The sequence below is a fragment of the Mastomys coucha genome, unplaced genomic scaffold (assembly GCF_008632895.1).
Source record: "Mastomys coucha isolate ucsf_1 unplaced genomic scaffold, UCSF_Mcou_1 pScaffold21, whole genome shotgun sequence".
NCBI lineage: Eukaryota > Metazoa > Chordata > Mammalia > Rodentia > Muridae > Mastomys > Mastomys coucha.
This window is the reverse complement of record NW_022196904.1, coordinates 112,261,420-112,268,254: the sequence shown is the minus strand read 5'-3', so window position 1 is coordinate 112,268,254 and position 6,835 is coordinate 112,261,420. Positions and strand designations below refer to the sequence as shown.

At 50.0% G+C, this 6,835-nt stretch overlaps 1 protein-coding gene across 1 annotated transcript in view; it reads right to left on the bottom strand.

The window, feature by feature from the left end:
* Nucleotides 1-4,463, bottom strand: part of Slc5a11 (solute carrier family 5 member 11) — a 65,342-nt gene extending 60,879 nt beyond the window's left edge. The window contains exon 1 of the mRNA XM_031384608.1: nucleotides 4,279-4,463. The gene's annotated coding sequence lies outside the window, so the exon portion shown is untranslated. The remainder of the gene's footprint in view (nucleotides 1-4,278) is intronic.
* Nucleotides 4,464-6,835: the final 2,372 nt, after the last annotated feature.

Sequence of the window (6,835 nt, the reverse complement as noted above, 5' to 3'; positions counted from 1 at the left end):
CTGTGTAGACCAGGCTAGCCTCGAACTCAGAAATCTGCCTGCCTCTGCCTCCCAAGTGCTGGGATTAAGGGCGTATGCCACCACCGCCCGGCCCCTCTCTTGTCTCTCTTTTCCTCCCTTTGACTGCTTTTTTATACACCACAGGTCAGATTTGTGTGGGGACTTAGGACTCCGTAAAGTATTTGTTAGGCACCATCTATGTGGCAGGTTCTATGTTATGTCCTGGACATGCAGTAGGACATTTAAAATGTTGTGTTTATTTTTTTTACATGCATGTGCCTGGATATATGCATGTGCACATGTGTACCACATGTGTGCATGAGCTCAGGAGAGAGCACTGGATGCTCTGGCACCACTTATAGGATGGTATGAGACACCGTGTGGTACCAAAAACTGAACCCAAAGCCTCCAGAAGAGCAGCCAAGGGCTCTTAACCACTGAGCCATCTCTCCAGCTCCTCAGTAAGACATTTAGTAGGTGACAGCTGTGTGCCAGGCTCTGTGTTAGGCCCTGGCAGTCCAAAGGAACATTTCATTAGTTATCCTCTGTGTGCCAGGTTCTACATAGTCAACTCTATCTGACTTTGAGGACTCAGTTGAGCAAGTACCTATTAGGCACTAGCTGTGTGCCAAGCTCGCCACATTTAGGGAGGCAGCCTTCCTCCCATTCTTGTGATTTTCACCCCAGGCCCTTGCCATGCCGTGGCTGCCCAGAACAACCAAACGAAATGAGCTCCATTCAGTGCCTTTTGCACAGAGCACCATGATTATTTGAACCCAGCCTGCCTCCGAGAGCCAAGTGATGGGTGGGCCCTGCAATCCCCTTCTCAAAGCCCCTGCCTGCTCCCTTCCGGAGGGGTGGGGTGAGGGCAGCCAGTCCTGACAAAGGCTTTCTATGCAAGCAGAACAGGCTGCCCTTGAGGTTGCCTAGTGGCCAGAACACAAAAGGAAGCTCAGTCAAGCAGGGACAGCCCTCATCCTTCCCTTCTGGCCTTTTACAGAACGATTGTGCTAAGGGAGATGTGAAAATTTTCCACACCACAGTGCAAGGGCAAACAAAACCAACCCAGGAAAGCAAGCTAAATCAGAGCCACCTGTGGCCAACTATAGTCCTCAGGGTTTGGTTTGGTTTTGTTTTTTGGTCTCAGTCTGGCTCCTGTGGGTGCGCCTGCTGATGAGAGTCTATTCTTTACAACTTATGTGTGCTCCAAACTTTCCACAAGGGGTGAAAAAGAAGTGTTACCCACATCCCACTGCTCGCAGCCTTCCTGTGTATGTTAGACACTCCCAACACGAAGTGTCAAATTTGATGCTTCTGCCAAGACACTGGCAAGTTTCCCAGGAAGAAGGAAAAAACAAAAACAAACATGTGGGGAGGCAGGAAGTGGTTCCCTTGCACCAGTAGAAAATGACAACTACTATCTAATTATAAATTTTAACGATGGGCAAAAGACTCCCTGGGAAATAGATGTATGGTTGTAAACCAACCGGGCAGACTTCAGAACCTCCGCACACTGGCTCAGATCTCACCTGTTTCCTCTACCTGTGATCTGGAGCAATAACGTCTCCCAGGCTGTTTCCCCATCTCTAAAATGGGAATGACAGTCAGGTGGCCACCCCAGTGAACGAGTGAGCTGGGTCACATGGTTTGGAACAGGGTGCTTGACATGTTCACGTCCTTCAAATAAAAGCAGTGGGGGAGAAAGAAAGGAGTATGGACTTCATGGCCAGGGAGACCTGGATGCTTGCAAGTGAATCTCATTTGCAACTCAGCATTACAAGGTCAGGCCTCTAGTAACCTCCACTTAACAGGAAAGTACCGCTGGTAAAAGACTGAACTAGGCCCCAGCCCAGGTTCAGCTCTCTGACTTCTACCCACCACGAGCTAGATACTAGATAAAACCTTTGACAGAAGCCCAGAAGTGACACCAAGCTTTGAGCTGTAGCCACTCACACCCTCCTTCCTGTGCCTCAGCAGGAACCTGCCACTTCAGGGCCACAAACTGGCCTTGTGTTTGGCCTGGTCTAAGGAGACTGGTGGTGGACCAGCCTAGCTAGGGAGAGAGGGTCCACTGCAGAGGAAGGAAAACTGAGAGGGCCTAGGAGTGCCAAAAGAAGGAGCTCACCACCCTCTGATGCTTGGAATAGAAAACTGCTGATAGGCCGGGCGGTGGTGGCGCACACCTTTAATCCCAGCACTTGGGAGGCAGAGGCAGGCGGATTTCTGAGTTCGAGGCCAGCCTGGTCTACAGAGTGAGTTCCAGGACAACCAGAGCTATACAGAGAAACCCTGTCTTGAAAAACAAAAAAAAAAAAAAGAAAAAAGAAAAAAAAGAAAAGGGCTGATGGAGGCTGGAGAGATGGCTCAGTGGTTAAGAGCACTGATTGCTCTTCCAGAGGACCTAAGTTCAATTCCCAGCAACCACATGGTGGCTTACTACCATCTGTAATGGAATCTGATGCCCCTTTCTGTTGTACATGAAGACAGTATACTCATATACATAAAATAAATAAATCTTAAGGAAAAAGGCTGATGGACAGACTCATCCCAGCTCATTAGAAAAGAAAAAAAAAAAAAAAACAACCCACAGTTCTAGTGGTGAGGGAAGAATTTCAAAGTATGGGAGAGCAAGGCAATTTTCCCTAATGGGCCACAGGGGTAAGAGATGGGAGTACTGGAGAACTAGATGAGTCTTCTCCATCCACCTATCCCATTCAGGAATGGCCCTGTCCCAAAATACCAGAGAGCAGGAGTCACAAGATCATCTGTTTAACCCAGACATGTTCATTCAAATGCCAACATGGCATTTCACACAGATGCCCACAGATATCCAAAATTAGCAAGTACAGGCCAGAGATCAAGCTCTTCAGCAGAAGCCAGGTGCCTCTGACACTCTGGCCATGTCACTAACTGAAGCCCAAAGCATCCTTAAGTCACATCTACCCACATACCCAGCTATCTGCTGGTTTATTCATCCATCTTTCCATGTGTCTACCCACCCAAGAATCCATCCATTCCTCCATTTATCCATCTACCCATCCATCTGTAATCCATATATCCATCTGTTTACCCATCCATCCTTCAATGTATTTACCTACCCAAATCCATCTGACCATCCATCTGTCCATCCATCCATCCATCCATCCATCCATTTATCCATATATCCAGCCAGACATCCAACATGCAATATCTGAGCATCTTAGTGTGCCAAGCACTATTTCTAAGAACCAAAGATGTCATTAGCATACAAGCATTCATCAAATAATTGATGGTGTCTTTCTCTGTTCCCCAAATCTATTCATCTGCAGTTCTACTTTCCTCTACTTCCAAAGCATACCTGGAACCTGTCCATGTTCCTTAAGTCACCTTCATCCTAACTGATCACCTTCACTCACGTCCAGCCCAGAGCAAGGAGCTACTCTCTTCCTGCCTGCTGCTTCTTTAGATTCCTTTCCATTTCTCCCTGCTATGAGAGCCAAAGAGGAATCTGAACACAAATCAAATCATTTGCTTGCTTCTGTCCATTCTTTGAAAGCTAGCTATGAGCTCAGGGTCCTTGACTTCCATCCCTATCCGATACGCTTTCACCCAGTTTCACAAAGCCCTCCTCATTCTTTAGATGCCAATGGACGTAGATCCCACCTGGCCTTTCATATCAACAAGGGCAGCAACATTTGTGAAATGCAGAGTTCCAGAATCGTCCATCAGCCATCCTCCAGAGCTGACCAGCTCACAGCCATGGGGGCTGGATCTCAGCTCTGCCCTGTTCTCTGTGCCACCTTGAGCAAGTAGTTCAATGGCCTTAGGAGATGTTTGTTTACCCACCCGCCCTAGCAGTTGTGCAGTTGGAAGAGATCCAGTTGGTGGGCTGTGCAGGTAGTGTATGGCTTTGCCTTGCTAGTTAACAGCAGCAGTATAGCCCTCCAGCTTCCTGGGACCAGCGCAGCTTTTCCCTTCCTTAGCTCTGCAGACTCTCCTCGGCCACACCTGAGGGCCGGGTCAGGCTGACCTCCAAATTCTCCTCTGACAGATAAAGAACCTGAAGCTTCTGTCCTTCAATGTTCCTGAATAGAAGAGCTGAGACCCCTGGCCTATGCTGTCAGCAGTGGACACCCCGCCCCCTCCCCAAACCACACTCTGTAGGCCAGGAGCAAACGAAACTTCTCTGATTCGCTTGAAGTTCACACATGGGAGCTGGGCCAGAGTGGTTATCCAGTCCTCACAGCCAAGGAGCTTCCCAGTTCAGACAGTGGGTGTCTCAGGGCGGAGGGATCTTACCTTCTTCAGCATGCAGGCTCTACCGCCCGAGGGTCTCGGGGACTTCAGAGGCCGAAGGCAGTGGCTGTGAGAAGGGAGACCCCTGGGATTTCCTGTCCTTGGCAGCAGAGAGTAGCAGAGGACAGCAGAGGCCCTGCCTCCTTGCCTGCTGCTGAGAAAGGTTCTATACAGGTCAAACTCCAAACTCCAGCCTCGGCTGCAGCAGCAGTTTAAAGGAAGCCTGGATGATCTCTCCAGAACCCTTGAACTCTGAGCAGGCCCCGTGAGGAAAGGGGCCTGCCCTGCCCTCATTGGGCCCTGGCCAGTGCCCTTACCTGGCAGGGGGCCCATGGCCTGGAGAGGCAGGGGAGACTGGAGCCTGGAGCTTGGGTCCTGGGCTGCCTCGCTCACTCACTCTCCCGCCTCCCCTCCACTCTGGGAGCAGGCAGCCTTAGGACAGCTGGAGGAGCAGGGGGAGAAGGGAGTGCAGGAGATAAAAGGGACATGCCCAGAAGGACAGCAGCCCCAGAGCAGCAGCAACTGTGCTTCCTCTCCTCAGACCAAGGCAGGACAGACACAGATCGGCAGCATCCAGGAACTATGTCCTGGGCAGAGCTCGCCAAGCACACAGGACGGACTCCAGGGCAGGCATGGGAAGAGCTGCGAGGCTTCCAGCTGCTCGGGGCTGCCAACAGCTGTACTTCACTCCTAGCATTTGCAGGCTGCTATGCTGAAGTCACTGTCAGTGTTACTGGGTGAAAAATCACTTAGGAGACACCTGTCAGTGTGTCTGTCAGGACGTTGCCAGAGAGGTTTAACCAAGAGAACCTACCCTGAGTGTGGGCGGCAGCATCCTATGGGATGGGTTAAAATGAAAAAAACAAAAAACAAACAAACAAACAAACAAACAAACCAGAAGAGGAGGACTGTGCAAGTCCAAGAACTTGAGTTTGAATCTCCAGCATCCTTGTAAAGAACTGGGCATCATGTGAATGTCCATAAGCCCAGCAGCACTAGGGGTTTGGGGCCAGGAGAATGCCATGGCTCACTGACCAGCCCACCTACCAATCAATACACTTCAGTTTCAGTGACTGCCTCAAAAGTAAGGTAGTAGAGGGGTGGAGAGGCACATGCCCTAATCCCAGCACTCCAGAGGCAGAAGCAGAGGCAGAGGCAGAGGCAGAGGCAGAGGCAGAGGCAGAGGCAGAGGCAGAGGCAGAGGCAGAGGCAGAGGCAGAGGCAGAGGCAGAGGCAGAGGCAGAGGCAGAGCAGAGGCAGAGGCAGGCAGAGCTCTGTAAGTTTGAAGCCAGCCTGGTCTACAGTGAGTTCCAGAATAACCAGGGCTAACAGTAAGATTCACCATCATTATGATGATGTAGTAAATGATAAGGAAGGCTCCTAACTTCAGCCTCTGGTCTCTACATATGTAAATGGTAAGTGCACCCATATGCATTGCACAACACACACACACACACAGTGAACTGAGCACTTTCATCCCTCCCTGCCTACCACAGACACACACAGACACACACACACACACAGTGAACTGAGCACTTTCATCCCTCCCTGCCTACCACAGACACAGACACACACAGACACACAGACACACAGACACACACACACACACACACACCTTGCCTTGGTGCCTCATGCTGCTGCTGCTTTCTGTACCTGCTTTGTCACCACAGCCTAACTTGCTTTAGTTTGAGACTCCACTCTGAATTTCCCACCTTTTTAGAATAATATAAAGATCGGGTCATAGACTCTACAATGGTCCCAAGGTCAGAGTATGCCAAAGAGAGGGATTTCCAAAAGAAGAAGAAGCAGCAGCAGCAGCAGAAGATAATGATGATGATGATGACGGTGGTGGTGGTGGTGGTGGTGGTGGTGGTGGTGGTAGTGGTGACACTGGAAGTCAGGGCCGTATGGTCTGCAGCTGGAGGACACAGTGCCAGTGACAGAAGTAGGTTGTTGTTGATGATACACTGCAGCCCCAATCCAGTCATGATTTATTTGGACACCTCTTGGGGGCACCTGGGGCAGGTTCCAAGAGCTTTCAGAGGAAGCATGTATACCTAGCAAAGCAGGACAGGGGGACCTGCCACCAACTGCAGAACATGCAACACTGTGGGAGAGACGGCCATGACCCAACCCCAATGGCATCTACAACGTAGATGTAGAACCTTGTGAGTTCTACAGATCTCATGATGGTCATCCATGAGGGCCAGAGGTGGCCCCACTTGGCTTTGGCTGTCAAAACCTCTGACAGTTGCTCTAAGCACCTGAGCAGGGTATGGGAGGGGCACGTGATGATAAGGGGTGTGTGAGTGTGTATGTGTGTGTGTGTGTGTGTGTGTGTGTGTGCTTGGTACCTGTCTTTCTTTACTCCCATCTCCTGCCCTTGTCACTTCCTGCTGCTTCTCTTTAGAATATATCCTTTCCTGATGGTCCCCTCTACTCTCTTGTCATATCCATAGGTCTATATTTTTTTAAATCTGAATACTGTGTGTGAGAGAAAACATGTGCTGTTTGTCTTTCTGAGTCTGGCTTATTTGGCTTTGACAATTATTGAGGAGTA